We start from the raw sequence: 15,600 nt of genomic DNA, 5'->3' as shown, positions 1-15,600 counted from the left end.
TGATGTTTGTGTTTCATGAACTGTCTCATGGCTATGGCCTCAGCCCATTTTATATGTTCCTAAATAAACACCAGGCCTGCACACTGCCTTCTGGTGTGAGCAGACCCCTGCTCTCTCCCAGCCTTCTCATTCTCCTTGGTACCCACCATAGTTCCCTTTTATTTTTTTCAGATGCTCAAAGGAAGAATTGTCTCTAATCCCAGAGGCACAAAAATACGCTTTGGTTTTAAGGTCAAATAACTAAAACATTTTAAAATTTTCAGTGTGGTGGCTAAATGACCCAGGAAAGCTAGTTTCTTATCCCATCTGCAACAGATATGTTTTGAATTGGGTGATGAAGCCAGTTATTGGAATGGAAAGGGACCTTAGGCACCTAATAATGAAAACAGCATTGTCTGTGTGCCTTGACTGTGTGCTGGCACCGGGCTGAGCACTTTGCAGAGACTGTTTCATTTAACTTCAGCACAACCCTATCAGGTAGATGGACTTATTATCCACATTTTGCAGTTGGGAAAATGGAGAGACAGAGAGGTTATAACTTTCCAAGTCACAGTTATTCAAGGCAGAAGAGCTCTTAGATACCACTGAGATATTTTATTTTTTTATTGAAGTATAGTTGATTTACTATTGTGCTAGTTTGTTTTTGTTATTTTTTTTGGTGTATAGCAAAGTGATTCAGTTTATATATATGTAATATATATACATACACAATATATACATGCATGTATATTATTTTTCATATTCTTTTCCATTATTATGAACTGTAGGATATTGGATATGGTTCCCTATGCTATACAGTAAATCCTTGTTGCTTTTCTATTTCATGTATAGTAGTGTATATCTGTTAATCCCAAACTCCTAATTTTTCCCTTGCCACCCCTCCTTCCCCTTTGGTAACCATACCTTTGTTTTCTATGTCTGTGAGTTTGTTCCTATTTTGTAAATAAGTTCATTTGTATCACTTTTTAGATTCCATATATAAGTGGTAATCATATGATATTTGTCTTTGACTAACTTAGTATGATAATCTCTAGGTCCATTCATGTTGCTGCAAATGGCATTAGGTCATGCTTTTATGGCTGAGTAATATTCCATTGTATAGGTATCTACTGCATATTTATCCATTCCTCTGTTGATGGACATTTAGGTTGTTTCCATATATTGGCTATTGTAAATAGTTCTGCAATGAACTTTGGGGTGCATGTACCTTTTTTATTTAGAGTTTTCTCTGGATATATGCCCAGAAGTGGAATTGCTGGGTCATAGGGTAGTTCCATGTTTAGTTTTCTGAAGTACATCCATACTGCTTTCCATAGTAGCTGCACCAACTTAAATTTCCACCAACAGTATAGGAGAGTTCCCTATTCTCTATACCATGTCCAGCATTTATTATTTTAATAATGGCTATTCTGACTGCTGTAAGGTGATACCTCATTATAGTTTTGATTTGCATGTCTCTAATAATTAGTGGTGTTGACCATCTTTTCATGTGCTTATTGGCCATCTATATGTGTTCTTTGGAGAAACGAGAGGCTGTTGAGATCTTCAACTCTGCTCTAGGGCTCCAGGGAACACTGTGGGGGCAAGGACTGCCCAAGAAGGGAAAGCCAGAGAGAAAGCCTCCTCTCCACTCCTCTTTTCTTACCTCCAGTAGGCAGAATAATGGGCCCTCCAATGATGCCAAGGTTCTAAGGCACCAAACCTGTGACTAGGTGGTGTTACATGGCAGAAGAGAGTTTATGGGTGTGATTAAATTAGGACCTTGAGATGGGGAGATTACCTAGGATTACCTAAGTGGGCCCAATCTAATCAAACACGGCCTTGAAAGTGAAGAAACTTTCTCAGCTGCAGTTGGAGGGGAGCTGGGGTGACAGGAGGATGGTCAGAGAGGGGCAGCTCTGCTAGCTGAGGATGGATGGAGGGCTGTGAGCCCAGAGCTGCCAATTCTCAAAGCTGGAAAAGGCAAGGGAATCTGTGTTCCCCTAGAGCCTCCAGAAAGGAATGTAGCCCTGCCAGCAACTTGATTTTCACCCAGGGAGACCTCTCTGATTCCTAACCCACAGGACTGTAAGTAAATTCAGGTTGTTTTAAGCCACAAACTTTGTGGGAATTTGTTATGATGGCAACAAAAACTCGGTGTCCCCCTGTTTCAGCCAGAGCCCCGCCCTTAGTACATTTTTGATATCAGACTTCAGTGTGATACTTCTTTGAGGAAATAAAGGGGACATTCCTCCTTTTTTAAAAAAAGAAAAAAGAAAGAAAAAAGTTGAAAATGAATTCTCTCGCTCCCTTTCTCTTTCAGAGACGAAAAATGTTGGTGCCCAAAGAGAGGACATGCTTTGTCCAGGGTCACACAATGACAGGGCAGCTGGTCCAGGGTTTACTCCACAACAGCCCTAATAAGCACTCTTCGATCTCTTCTGGACCAGAGCTACAACTGTGGGCTCTGGCACATGATCCATCACAAAATGTTTGATTTAAAAAAAAAACTTGTTGAAGTTCCCATTGTGGCTCAGTGGTTAACGAATCCAGCTAGGAACCATGAGGTTGCAGGTTCGATCCCTGGCTTTACTCAGTGGATCAAGGATCCATCATTGCCGTGAGCGGTGGTATAGGTTGCAGACGCAGCTAGGACCCTGCATTGCAGTGGCACTGGCATAGGCCAGCGGATACAGCTCCTATTTGACCCCTAGCCTGGGAACCTCCATATGCCGCAGGTGCAGCCCTAGAAAAGACAAAAATAAAAATAAAAAATTTTTAAATTTTAAAAAAACTTTGTCACTCAGCCATTCAGTGAGGATGGATCAGTCAGGGCACCCGGCACTGGCAATGAGGGAGTTAATGCAACCCAGCACCATGGCTGGGACATCCAGCATTACACTACAGAGAGATAGGCAGAGTGTGAAAGAGCACAGGGCAAGGCTTCCTAGCCCAGTCCTGGAGCCTGGAAACGCTTTCCACAGGAAGTGACACCTAAGCTGAGGCCGGAAGTGTGAGTGAAGGTTGAACAGGCACAGAAGGGAAAGAAGAGTGTTCGGTGCAGAAGGACAGCAGTACAAAGGTGTCGAGAGGAGATAGGGGTAGCTTCTGCGAGCTGAGAATGAATGAAATGCAGGATTCAAAGAGAAGGTGGCAGGGAGACTGGATAAGTACATACCCTGGAGTGAGCACAAAGGGCTTTGTGAGCTAAGTTAAAAATTCATCTGAGTTTACCTTCCATGACGACAATGAGATGCCATGGAAGGTCTCCCCAGAATGGATGCAGAAAGGTATGAAGCACAGAACTAGGACAGAGAAGGAACACAACAAATTCTTGTTGGCTCTGAATTCAGTGTTGAGGGAGGGGTATAATCAAGGTGTGTGCAAAGTGCAACAGGAGCAGAAAGGAGGGACCTGGGCTCTGCCTAGAGGGGATGGGAAGGTTCACAGAGAATGAGTACAACAAAGGGCATATTAAGTAACTTGTTTTTCTCTGCAATCTCTTGTTAGCACCCACAGACTTTGGGATCCATCACAGTCCTATAGACCCTCCTGCCTGGAAAATTCTACTTATTCACACCTCTATCTCAGTTTTATTTCATATTAATGATACGCCTTTATGGTGTAATGCTTAAGTAACTTTCTGAGGGTATATGGTAGAAACCATTCCCTGCCTCCAATAAACTTCTTCCTTGCCAACAGAACATCAGTTTTATTCAAGGCAGTTAAGTATCCAGACCTGAGAGGTTGAATCATAATAGGTCCAAGTCATTCATGGCTATTCCATTAACATTTTCACGTTTCTAGTCTCGCTTGCAGTTGAGGATGGACAGGTGACCCAATTCTGATGGCTATTATTCTGATCAATTAGATATAAATGTAAGTCAGCTTGGAAGGCTTCTGAGCTATTTTTGTTCCTTCATTGATATAATGGCATAGTCATCCCAAGAAAAGGATCTTTTGCCTCTCCATACCTTATCCCCTTTCTGTCTTTGAATTCTGTCGTGATGTCTGGGGGTATGGTAGCCATCTTGCAGCCGTGAGGCAACCAAAAGAATCAATGACCTACACATGTATGGAGGATGAAAAATTTCCTGGCATCTTGATGATACTATTATGCTGCAGATCTCAGTTTAGACTGCTTAATTCCAGTCTTTCTGTTACATGAGATAGTCAAACATCATTATGGCTTAGGCCACTATCAGTCAGATTTTTTGTTACTTGTAGCCAAATATATCCTAAATTATATAGTTGTTTCCAAAGAGAGTACTGCTTTTCTTCCATTGGAATTATGAACCTCTAAGACTGTTAACAAAGTGGTAGTCTACAACCAGCTAGCTACATGAAGACACAAGATAACTATCCCCCAGTCCCAGAAGGAGAAAACTTTCTCCTTCCAATCCTCCCTTCCCAGTGATGACTCTTCATTGGCTAGGAGCAGATGTTTGCTTTTCTGATTCTATACCTTTAAAGATCACCCATTGCTTCATTGCCTTTTGCATTTGGCCAGGTCTTTGTTCAAGGTGGTCCCTCTGGTGGGTCTGGCTGGTTAGGAAAGTTGAACTTGTCAAAAATCAGAGTCAAGATTCTTTTTGGCAACTGCGAAGGTAAGCTGTCACCAGCCCTGTCAACAGTCACAGCAGAAAGAGAGCTATTTATTCATCTACGACCTTCATGAGTCACAGTCTAAACATTCTCTGAACCCTCCTGGCAAGTCATACCCTGCCCCAGTCTCTGGAGAGAATGCTTCCCACCCAGCACCACTTCAATACAGCAGACTCTTGGCTTTTGGCTGTCTAATCTTGGGGCTGCACAAGTGGTCATGTTATTAACGACTCTGAGTCATCAAATAGGGCATTCCATCTGGAGTGTGTGTGTGTGCGTGTGTTTAAAGGGTAGGAGGAACACGGCAGTCTTATTTTGTCCCAGGCAAAATGTGAGGCTTTCCATGGCTATACCTCTGCCTTAACTGTATCCTCTTTAAAATACAACCCTATCCTTGTATGACAAGGGTTCAAGTCTCTCCACCTCTTGGTGACCCTCTCTTTTAAACATCATCTTATTTATTACTGTCAATCAGGATTCAAAGAATTTAACCATACCCAGCCCTAAGGTGAGGGAGACGGGAGAGAGAAACTTTGAACTTTTTATTTTAGGCATGACTCTTTAATTAGAATTTTTCATCTTTGTCTTCAATTTATGCTCAATCTCAGCTTATACAGTGAATACAACTATCCCCTTTAGAGTGAGAGGTAATGTTCAAGCGTCGATGACACTAGCATGGAAATTTCATTCTTTACCAAGGCCTTACAAATGTAGGCATAGTTTAGTTGTCACTTCTTTTAGGAAATCTTCCCTGATCTCATTAATTGGTGTTCCATTTATGATGCCCTATAATATCTACTACTTTGCTGATAAGAGGGCTTATGATACAAGCGATTGCTTACTCTCCTGTCAGTCACTCCCATGGAATCACAAGTTCTGTGAAAGCAGCCTATCTCATGTCATTACCATCTAGGACATTCCCTGACACATAGTAGGCACCTCAATTAATGCATATGGAGTGAATGAGGTAGAGGGAAGGAACTATTTTCTACAGCCATGCAGATAATGAAACTAGGGCTTAAAATTAAAAGAGAGGATGGGGAACAAGATGGACCAGAAGGTTGACGCTGATGTTGTATCCATCTGTGTCTGTGACAATATCAACAGCTTGAGGATATGGACCAAGCCTTACAATTTTTTACCCAATAAAAGGAAGCCTAATCTTCCCTCCAACCTCTAAGTGGCCATTAGACCATTGCCCAAGGTGTTCTGGTTGCATAAAAATCCACAAGACCCAGAATAAAATGTTGCAAGGACACTAGGACACACGGGCTTCCTCCAGAGCCCTGGGCTGAATGCCATAGAACATAAGAGGCACCAATGGGGAAGACTTCTCAATAGACAAGAACATCATTCATGGGAAGGAGAAATGTCTCAAGGTCCTGTTCTGAAATGCCATTCATTGTCAGTGGAATAGTCCTGCTTTTGAGGGACCCTCTGTGGTGACACTCAAAGGTCCTCTAGCCTATGCACAGGAAACTTGCACCCCCTTGAAATCCTAACACTGGGGAAATGGGATATTCTCCTCAGGATCAGGAGGCTGAAGTTGGTGAAGGGAGAGAAGGCACACCAGCTCTTTATTAAGAACCTCCAAGTGGGACAAATGGCAACAGCCAGCAAATTTTTCTGGTTACCAGTTAGACTACAAGGGCCCTCTAGGACCTTGCCAGGGGAAAAGAAGGATGTGGATGGAGGAAGCACAGGAGTCAAGTTAATTATCCTTCCTATTACAACGTGATTCCTCCCCACACACCCCCACCTCAATATTTGCTGGTGTGAGCAAGGAATTTCGGGTTTTATCTGGCTATTTTCCAATGCTGGATACACCACATGAGGCCCATCCCCACCCTCTGTGTTTAAACTAACACCTGGCACTCACATGCCATGTACTTCTTTTCCATAAATTCAGATCATGTTATCTACCTGAGTTTATCTAGAACCTTCCCCACTTGGATCTTGACCTTCTCCAGATATAATCCAGCTTTTACATTTTTATGTATAATCCCTGTCCCTTCTGACCTGATTGGACTCTGCATCTGGACATTCTGGCAGATGACTCCAAGAAGCCGTCATGGATGCTGGCTTGAGTTTACCTGCCAGCTCTCCTGGCTTCCTGCTTCCTCAATAAGAAGGCTTTGTCAGGTTCTCAAGTCTCACATCAAGGCCACAGCCAGTCAGCTTCCTGGTTGAATGACAAAAATCCCTGGATCCAGACACCTGGCACAGAAATGGTGCCCAGTAAAATTGTATGAAACCCAATGGTCTCATGTTTCATGTCCATTTCCAGTTAATTACCAGAATGGGACCAAGACTCTACCCCTAACAAGGCTAAATCCTCATAGGAAATTGTCATCTGCCTCAGACCAAAGGACAAGGAAATTGATAGACAAATGCAGCTTATTGGAGAACCCAGAGAATAAACATATCACAAATGAGTTTCTAGGTATGATTGATGCTAAATAAATTCATATTCTTGGGGCCATGAGGAAAAGGAGAGGGAAGAAATTCATTGAGCATTCACTATGTGACAGCTGTTTTCTCATGTAATCCATAATCCTATAACTTTGACAGCCCCCCCCCTTTTTTTTTTGGCTTCATCCACAGCATGCAAAAGTTTCTGGGCCAGGGGTAAAACCCACACCATAGCAGTGACCCAAACCAATGAAGCAACAATGCCACTTAAACGCCCCCCCCCCCCGCCCCCAGCTGAGCCACACTGGAACTCCAATAGTTCCACTTTTAAAAATTGAAGTATAGTTGATTTATAATGCTTCAGGTGCACAGCAAAGTGTTATACATATACACACACACACACACATATATATACTTTTTCAGTTTTGTTTTAATTTTATTGAAGTATAGTTTATTTTCTTTATTACTCAAATGAATTTATCACATCTGTAGTTGTATAATGATCATAACAATCCAATTTCACAGGATTTCCATCCCACAGCCTAAGCACATCTTCCCACCCCCCAAACTGTCTCCTCTGGAGACTGTAAGTTTTTCATTGTCTGTGAGTCAGCATCTGCAAAGAAGTTCAGTCTGTCCTCGTCTCAAATTCCACATGTCAGTGAAAGCATTTGATGTTGGTGGCTGACTTCACTTAGCATTATAATTTCTAGGTCCATCCATGTTGCTAAAAATGCCAGTATTTTGTTCCTTTTAATGGCTGAGTAATATTCCATTGTGTATATGTACCACATCTTCTTGATCCACTCCTCTGTCAATGGACATTTAGGTTGTTTCCATGTCTTGGCTATTGAAAATAGTGCCGCAATGAACAGTGGAGTAAATGTGTCTTTGGGAGTCGTGGTTTTCTCTGGAAAGATGCCCAGGACCATTGCTGGATCAAATGGTAGTTCTATGTTTAGTTTTCTGAGGAATCTCCATACTGTTTTCCACAGTGGTTGAACCAATTTACAATCCCACCAACAGGTGTGCTAGGGTTCCTCTTTCTCCACACCCTCTCCAGCACTTATTGTTTGTAGGCTTTTTGACCATGGCCATTCTGGCTGATATAAGGTGGAACCTCATAGTGGTTTTGATTTGCATTTCTCTAATAATGAGTGATGTTGAACATCTTTTCATGTGTTTTTTGGCTATCCATATGTCTTCTTTGGCGAACTATCTGTTTAGATCTTCTGCCCATTTTTTGATGGGGTTGTTTGTTTTTTTGGTATGGAGCTGCAGAAGTTGTTTATAAATTTTGGAGATTAATCCCTTGTCGGTTGATTCACTTGCAAAGATTTTCTCCCATTCTGTGGGTTGTCTTTTTGTTTTGTTTAAGGTTTCCTTTGCTGCGCAGAAAATTTTAAGTTTGATTAGGTCCCATTTGTTTATTTTTGTTTTTATTGTCAATACACTAAGAGGTGGATCTGAGAAAATGTTGCTGTCATTTATGTCAGAGAGTGTTTGGCCTATGTTTTCCTCTAAGAGTTTTATAGTATCTGGTTTTATATCTAGGTCTTTAATCCATTTTGAGTTTATCTTTATGTATGGTGTTAGGGAGTATTCTAATTTCATTCTTTTCCATTTGGCCATCCAGTTTTCCCAGCACCATTTATTGAACAGGCTGTCTTTTCTCCATTGTATATTCTTGCCTCCTTTGTCATAGATTAGTTGGCTGTAAGTGCATGGGTTTAATTCTAGGCTTCCTATCCTGTTCCACTGATCTATATTTCTGTCTTTGTGCCAGTACCATGTGGTTTTGATGACTGTTGTTTTGCAGTATAGTCTGAAGCCCGGGAGCCTGATTCCTCCAGCTCCATTTTTCTTTTTCAGGCTGTCTTTGGCTATTCTGGGTCTTTTGTACTTCCAAACAAACTTTAAAATATTTTGTTCAAGTTCTGTGAAAAATGTCCTTGGTAATTTGATAGGGATTGCATTGAATCTGAAGATTGCCTTGGGTAGTATAGTCATTTTGATAATATTAACTCTTCCAATCCATGAACACGGTATATCTTTCCATCTATTTGTGTCATCTTTGATTTCTTTCATCAGTGTCTTATAGTTTTCAGAGTACAGGTCTTTTGTCTCTTTAGGTAGATTTATTCCTAGGTATTTTATTCTTTTGGATGTGATGGTAAGCGGGATTGCTTCCCTAATTTCTCTTTCTTCTCTTTCATTGTTAGTATATAGAAATACCATTGATTTCTGTGTATTAATTTTGTATCCTGCGACTTTGCCAAATTCATGGATGAGCTCTAACAGTTTTCTGGTAGAGTCTTTAGGATTCTCTTGGTATAGTATCATATCATCTGCAAATAGCGATAGTTTTCCTTCTTCCTTTCCAATTTGGATTCCTTTTATTTCTTTTACTTCTCTGATTGCTGTGGCTAGGACTTCCAAAACTATGTTGGAGAGTAGTGGCAAGAGGGGACATCCTTGTCTTTTCCTGATCTCAGCAGGAATTCTTACAACTTTTTGCCATTGAGAATGATGTTTAACTGTGGGTTTGTGATATATGGCCTTTATTATGTTGAGGTAGGTTCCCACTATGCCCACCTTCTGAAGGGTTTTTATCAGAAATGGGTGTTGGATTTTGTCAAAGGCTTTTTCTGCATCTATTGAGAGGATCATATGGTTTTTATTCTTCAGTTTGTTAATGTGGTGTATCACATGTTAATTTCAGGTATACAGTAAGGTTATTCATTTACATATGTATCCATTCCTTTTCAGATTCTTTTCCCATACATGGTATTACAGAATATTTAGTAGAGTTCTCTGTGCTATACTGTAGGTCCTTGTTAGTTATCTATTTTACGTATACTAGTATGTATATGTTAATCCCAAACTCCTAATTTCTCACTCCCCCCCCACCATGTTGCTGCAAATGACATTACTTCATTATTTTTTACGGCTGAGTAATGTTCCATTGTATATATATACCATACCTTTTCTATCCATTCCTCTATCAATGGACATTTAGGTTGCTTCCATGTCTTGACTATTGTAAATAGTGCTTCAATGAACATTGCGATGCATATTCAAATTACGGTTTTCTCCAGATTTATGCCCAGGAGTGAGATTGCTGGATCATATGCTTTTTCTATATTTAATTTTTAAGCAACCTCCATACTGCTCTCCATACTGGCTGCACCAATTTACATTCCCACCAGCAGTGTCGGAGGGCTTCCTTTTCTCCAGTGTGTATTGTTTGTAGGCTTCTTGATGGTCATTCTGACTGGTATGAGGAGATACCTCATTGTAGTTTTGTTTGACATTTCTCTAATAATTAGTGATGTTGAGCATCTTTTTGTGTGTTTTTTGGCCATCAGTCAGGCTTCTTTGTAGAAATGTCTATTTAGGTCTTCTGCCCATTTTTTGATTGGGTTGTTTGATTTTTTGATACTGAGCTGCATGTTTTGTTTGTATATTTTGGAGATTAATCCTTTGTCATTTGCAAGTATATTCTCCCATTCTGTGGGTTGTTCCAGATTCTTTTCCATATTAGTATATTACAAAATGTTGAATATGGTTCCCCATGCTATAGAGTAGGACCTTATTATTTTATATATAGTATTGCATATCAGCTAACCCCAAATTCCAAATTTATCCCTCCTCCACTTTTTCCCTTTGGTAACCATAAGTTTGTTTTCTATGTCTGTGAGTCTGTTTCTGTTTTGTTAAAAAAAAAAAAAAGTTCATTTGTATCATATTTTAGATTCCACATGTAAATGATATCATATGGTATTTATTTGCCTTTGTCTGACTTACTTAGTATAATAATCTCTGGATCCATCTGAGAGTCCCATTTTTCAGAAGGGCTATGAAACTCAGATCAGGAGTTCCCGTCGTGGTGCAGCGGTTAACGAATCCGACTAGGAACCATGAGGTTGCGGGTTCGATCCCTGCCCTTGCTCAGTGGGTTGATGATCCGGCATTGCCGTGAGCTGTGGTGTGAGTTGCAGACACGGCTCAGATCCCGCGTTGCTGTGACTCTGGCATAGGCCGGTGGCTACAGCTCCGATTGGACCCCTAGCCTGGGAACCTCCATATGCCATGGGAGTGGCCCAAAAAAATAGCAAAAAGACAAAAAAAAAAAGAAAAAAGAAAAAAAAAGAAACTTAGATCAGACTAGTAATTTACCCTAACAGTCATACATCAAGTCCATATCTATATCCTGGCCCAGGGTCTCAGTCAAACTTGGACTCAAGGCCATATCTATCTCCTGGCCCAGGGTCTCAGCACTCTCATTTCCCAACACTAGCCATAGAAATGCCTTCTAGAGGGAAGTTACTATAGAGACATAATATCTCTCCTTGGCAGTCACTCCCCCACTCATCCTTCCCACTGAGAACTCTGTTGAGATCATGGCCAAGCGGGAAGCAACTGGCTTTTCTTCTTCTTAAAACCCTTCCCAAGCCACACATCCAGTCTCTGGAAAGACAAGGGATAGTATAGCATGATCATTAAACCTGATTCCAGAATCAGGTAGCCTGGGTTCAAATCCTGGCTCCACCATTTACCAGCTGTGTGACCTTGAGCAAGGTGTTTAGCTTTTCTGTACCTCAGTGTCCTCACCTGTAAAATGGGAGCAAGAAGAAAAAAATTTGCCTCCTTGGTTGCTGTGAAGATCAACAGAGTTCATGCAAGCACAGACACATATTCAGAATGCAGTAAGTTCTAGAGATGGTCATTACAAGGCGATTTTACAACATTTTGATGAGTTTTGGTTTGGGTTTTTCGATTTCATTGAGTAAATGAAGAAATGGAGTCAGAGAATAGTTACAATCATGCCCATAGCCACACTGCTGATCCGAGGTAAGGCTAGGATTAGAAAGAAAGGTCTCCAGATTCCTCATCCATGGCTCTGTCTCCTGCTCACTGAACCAAGAGGCAGAAGAAGCAATTAAGCTGTTGATGCAAAGCATAATCTCCTCTACCGTCTGTGTGCCCTGTCACATGAACTGCAGGGAAGTCACCACAAACATCCATTTATTTATAAACCTACAACATTAACCTCTTCACTTAAAAGCCTCTTGGAAACTTGCTGGTAAAAAGCATTTCAGATTCTGTCAAAGAAACAAGCTCACACTGACATCTTGTCTCCATATGCCTTTGAAAACCTGTCCAGAGCCCACTAATCCCTCACCGAGGGCCATTCCCCCACACTCCATTCTTCTAAAGTTTCTACTCTTGGGTGTGGATATTCTCTGAAAGCACTCTCTTTTGAAAAATTCCCATGTTTTGAGTCATGGCAAAATCAGAGGGAAATGAAGGCCGCCAAAGGTTTCAACATTTACATAAACTCTTAATCGGCCCTCTGGTTCATGACACTGGGCTAGATCAATTATACTGCTGTTCAGGCAAAGTAACAGGGTCTTGGGTCTGCTGGTTTGACTTTGAGAAGGCAGAGCGTCAGCTTCTCCCTGTCTAAGAATTGAATCTTGTGCTGTGCTCTTGTTTGTTCATTCATTTGGTAAATATTAAATTGGCTTCCTAACATGGGGGCCAAATGAAGTGCCAGAGATATAATAATAAGTAAAATAAATATGATCTCTAGCTTCATGGAGTCCATAGTCTAGATGAGGTGACAGACACTAATCAAAATAAGGGTACTGGAGAGTGTGTAGCAGAGGGACATAAACTTGACCATGTCTGGGGTTAAGGAAGTCTTCCCCTGGTGAACAATGTTTCTCTGGTGATCTGACACTTTGGAAGTGGAACCTTCTGGGCAGCATAGTTATAAACAGGACAGACAAAGTAGAGAAGGAGCAGGAAAGACAAAGCCAAGGAGTTCCCTTTGTGGCTCAGTGGTAATGAACCCAACTAGGATCCATGAGGATGTGGGTTCGATCCCTGGCCTTGCTCAGTGGGTTAAGGATCCAGTGTTGCCATGAGCTGTGGTGTAGGTCATAGGCACGGCTTGGATCCCACTGTGCTATGGCTGTGGTGTAGGCCAGCAGCTGTAGCTCTGATTTGGCCCCTTGCCTGGGAACTTCCATATGTTGTGGGTGTAGCCCTAAAAAAACAAAAAAACAAAAAACCCACAAAGGCAGGAGACAAAGCTAGTGAAAAAGCAGATCATCATTGTAGAGCAGTGGGAAGCCACGAAGAGACTAGAGCCACAGTATGCAAGAGCTCGTCCTCTTGGTATAAGTTATTCGTGCTGTATTAAGGTTATTTCTCTGTCTTCTTGTACCAACTGTCATAATAGCCATCATTTTTCTAACACCATGTTTTCGATGCTGTTTACATCACATACATTATCTTAGTTGATCCTCACCTTAACCCTGTAAGGAATGTACTGTCATTACCCCCATTTTACAGATGAGAAGAGTGAGGCTCAGGGAAGGAAAATAATTTGCCCAAGGTCACACAGATGAGATGAGATTGAAATCCAGGTCTCTGTGATTCTGGGTTCAAGTTTTTAACAAGTCAATATGGCAAGTTCTCTGTGGGCAAGAGCTGGGTCTTTCTGACTTCTGCTTGGTTGCTAGAGCCTGGCCCATGACCCAAGCTCTTTACCTGTGGGTGAAACTGTTCACTTCTCCCAGTTTGCTGTTGTGTTTCCCAATTCATCACAGCTGACACTTCCTGAACACTTACTGCAGGTATAGTTGAAGCCCTTCCCCTGTGTTAGCCCTTTGTAATCTTTATCACATCCTATGAAGTAGGAACTATTCTTTTCATCCTCTCCAACTTGCAGACAAGGAAAATGAGTTACAGAAAATTTGGTAGCTTGGCCCAGCACATGCAGCAACAATGGCCAGGCTGGAGTTGCAACCACTGGAGGCTATTATTCCTTTCCCCACAGGGTACACAGACCTCCTTCATGCTTTATGCTTCTTGGAAAGCATGCATTCCTCTCCCTTCCAGCCTTCACAAGTGCCAATATCTCTTCTTTTCCTCTCCCCCACCCCACAGCCCAACTTGATCTTCCAAAGGCTCCCTCCTGTCCATTGTCCGACTCTTGGTCAGGGTCTGCTGTGCTGCTGTGTGTGTCCCTAACCATCATAAATGTCCCTTCCCAGCATTCACCACATAAACCAGATATTTAACTGCTGGTCTGCCTCCCCCACGGGGCAGAGCCCAGCCACCCAGGCATCGCCACGTCCACAACCCCTGGAACTGGGCAGAGACTCTGTCATTTGTACAAAATAAGCAGAAAGTACATAAATGAGTGACCCCTGAGTAAACTATTTTTGTTTCCAGTTGTGTTTTGCACATAGCAGGCCTCATTCAGTGTTGCTGAATGAGTAACTGAGTCTATCGTCTAATTTCAAAATTGATTTCTTCCTGTTGGCTTTTTTTTTTTTTCCTTTTCCTCTCTCTTCATTTGCAAAGCCCAAAGAAAGGTGACAGAAGTACAAAGATCAAGGATGAGGTGGTTGGTTTACAGGAAGGGTAAAGAAAATTGAGAATCCAGGATATTCCCTCCAGTTTCAACGTGAAAGGAAAAAACAAGCCCCCCCCCCCACCCCCCCACAAAAAAAAGAAAAAACAACCAAAAAAAAAAAAACCCTGAGGTCTGTCCTAGACTGTCCAAGCTTTTGACCAGTCTGAGCACTGCACTGTTCTTCTGGTCTGCCTGTCCCTCCTGGAGTTCAAACCCCAAAACAGCAGGCCCAGGGCTCCCTAGCGCACAGAAGCTGGCGTGTGCTGTCATGTTGTCATTGTTCCTGAGTCACAGGACAGGGCTGTTCTGGGCACTTCAGGAAGTACTTGCTCCAAGAGGCCTTTCCAGCAATTGTTGCTCAGGCCAAGCCCGCTGGGCTGGCACTAGGACAGGCTGCCCCGAGCAGGCCAAGGGTCTGTCCAGAGCCCTGGGGCCGGAAAGTGAAAAGTAGGGGGTCAGCCAGTGAGGGATACTCAAAGCAGGGAGGAGTCCAGGGCTCAAGCTTCTTCTGTATTCAGGCCATTAGCGCCAGGAGCTGGCTGCCTCTAGGTTAAGTGGTGTCTCCCCTGGCCATTCACACATTCATTAAAGATAAGCCAGATGCTGCCAGTGACATTGTGGCTGGACCACTGAAATCTATCCAGTGCTGTGAAAGGAAGGCAGGCTTTAGGGTCAAGACTCCAGACATGTATGCTGGCTCTGCCCACCCTGCGCCTTTGGATACTTCTGCTCCTCCTCTTCCTCTTTCTCATCTGTAAAAGAGGAACCTCTCAACCAGGTTGAGGGGTGAGGAGGATGAACTGAGCTAAGATTGATGAACCTGTCAGGTACACAATGGCAGTGGGAAAATGCTAGTTTCCTTCCTCCTCCTAAGCAGCTGGTCAAGGGCAGGCGGGTGGGGTCAGGGTTGGGCAGCGTTCTTCCCTATCACAGGCTGCTGGCCCGGGCACTGAGCCCACTCCAGCCTGAATTCTCCTGACAGCTGCCCTGCTTCTCTGCTTGGCCTTGCCCATGACTCCTATTTGAACCAAGAAAAGCTTCTGCTCTGATCTAGCCACAAAAAATAGCAAGAATGATGCAATATATGTCTCTTGAGGCCATCAGCCTTGGAGAAAGTCTAGGCTTCTAGCTCTCCATCCTAAATCCATGCCAGGATTGTAAATCATTGCCCC

The sequence above is a fragment of the Phacochoerus africanus genome, chromosome 4, assembly GCF_016906955.1.
Source record: "Phacochoerus africanus isolate WHEZ1 chromosome 4, ROS_Pafr_v1, whole genome shotgun sequence".
NCBI lineage: Eukaryota > Metazoa > Chordata > Mammalia > Artiodactyla > Suidae > Phacochoerus > Phacochoerus africanus.
Note: the sequence above shows the minus strand (reverse complement) of the source record.